Source organism: Triticum urartu, chromosome 7A (assembly GCF_056163025.1).
Source record: "Triticum urartu cultivar PI428250 chromosome 7A, HENAU_Tu73, whole genome shotgun sequence".
In the NCBI taxonomy this organism is placed as follows: Eukaryota; Viridiplantae; Streptophyta; class Magnoliopsida; order Poales; family Poaceae; genus Triticum; species Triticum urartu.
Window position 1 is genome coordinate 112,985,001 of NC_141879.1, and position 1,966 is coordinate 112,986,966.

Genomic DNA, 1,966 nt, shown 5'->3' on the forward strand with positions numbered 1-1,966 from the left:
CCGATGGATGAATGAGGAGCCTCTGTCGAGTAGTGAAATGATAGGATTCTGCTTTTCGGTTAAACCGAAACACAAGTCGGCGATTCAAGCCAAGAGTGCGGGCACCTTAAGAGCGGTCAAAGCTAGAAGCTATATCATGACTGCTGGAACGAAAGACCCGATGAGTATTTTCGTACCACCTTCCAATCTTCTTATTCAATTGTGTACTTTTCCACTAGGCGAGACATAAGTTATCGGAATCCGGGGCCTGTTTTTCCCTATTTCCCAAGGGGAATGTCAAATTGTGTGGTTTCACAGTCTTATGAGACAGAAAGTTTTGGAAAATGGAGCTGCCGTTTTCACTACTTTGGTCCCTAGCGATATTGTTGCTTAAACTAACATGGAGAGTGGGTTCAATCACTTTAAAGTGCCCTCTCAAGTGTCATCTCATAATGGTAATCTCCTTATGGTATAGTAATTTGGCTTAGAATAAGAAACCTATCTCTTCCGCCTAATGGCTTTTCACTACCCCTTGCGGGAATGCGTATCGTTGCTGCATCGCCACCGTATTCCTGACTTGCTTTTCCGAACTGCTTGTTTTCTCGGGGCTGCAGTCCAGTTGCTTAGTGGTTTGCTTCTCGGTCTACCCAATCAAGGTTAGACCTCGCTCTATCAACCATTGCTTTAAATAGTATCATGTTATTTCATCTTTCATTGATACCATCATTACAATCGAGGGCCTACAATCCATGGAAATCCCTATTCCGATCACTGGGAAAGAAGAGCAAGTAAGTAATGAATGAATGAATGAATTTAGATGGTATATAAACATCTCCCCATGAAGGGAAGGTGCTATAGTATCTAACTAAGAAAAAAAGTAGGTTGTGAAATGATAGGAAATATGCCATGCAGAAAATCAAGGAAATATTTCCTGGATTTTCGGATGACCCGGCTTATCTTTGCAGTTATCCTTATTTAGCAGAATCTAGTGAGTGTTCCATTAAAAGGAAAGAGAGCTATTCGTTGTAGGATTGATCCAGACAACCCAACCTAAGTCACCTATTGCGCCTAACCTAAGTATAGTGCCAGTGGTCGGCGAAGTTCATTCCTGTAGAGAAGAGAGGGGATCCTATTTCCTTTCCCCCTTTCCCAGTATGGCAACCTTATCTTCCAGCATGAAAGTTGGTATCAGAATGAAACAATCCAATCCATACTTGTGGAGTGCTCAGTTCAGTTCCTGATTTCTCTCAAGCCTAAACCGGAAAAGGAAACCTATTACCCGGGGTCCCCCCTTTCGGCTATATCATCTGCTGTTCCTCGACTCTCAGGAAGGTAAGATCATCAATCAATAGTAGGCTGCTGCTCTGTGCAGTTAAAGATGGGATCCAACCTGTTCTGTTTGCTTGTTTCCTATAATCTGTGCTCGATTCCATATTTCTGTATCCTTCGATTCCCGGGACAGATCTGATCTCCTTTATACTTACCTCAAACAACGAGCGAAGTCGAGATGTTGATGAGAAAGGGGCTTTTCTCAAGGCCAAAGAGTGCTCTTTGAAGGCTACTATGCATCCTTACGAATACAAGAGTGGTTTTTTTTGTTTTGGGTATAGCAGGACTTGAACCTGCGACCATTAGGTTAAAAGCCCAATGCTCTACCAACTGAGCTATACACCCGATTTTACAAGAAGGCTTGGTGCGGAAAAGAAAAGAGGGCGGCCTGGCCCCTTTTCTTCTTATCATATCACAAGGGCGCGGCTCTGTATGGTATAGTACTGTGGAGCAAGTTTGGGAGTCTTTCCACTCATTGAGGATTCTATCTAAAAAAGAAGGTCAACGGGGGAGACTACTTTGAAGTCCGGGCTGAACAAACTACTTCTCCTGCTACCAAAACAGAGAAATAAGGAAATAAGATGGATTCGTCTAATAAAATACCCAATGCCTGTAGTTGAAGAATTGTTGGATGAGTTATCTTGTGCTGTTTGGTTTA

The 1,966-nt window shown here is 42.8% G+C and overlaps 1 non-coding gene across 1 annotated transcript; it reads right to left on the reverse strand.

The window, feature by feature from the left end:
• Positions 1–1,580: 1,580 nt before the first annotated feature.
• TRNAK-UUU (transfer RNA lysine (anticodon UUU)) lies at positions 1,581–1,653 on the reverse strand. The gene has a single exon. It is a non-coding gene; the product is annotated as a tRNA-Lys (tRNA).
• Between the last annotated feature and the right edge of the window lie 313 nt (positions 1,654–1,966).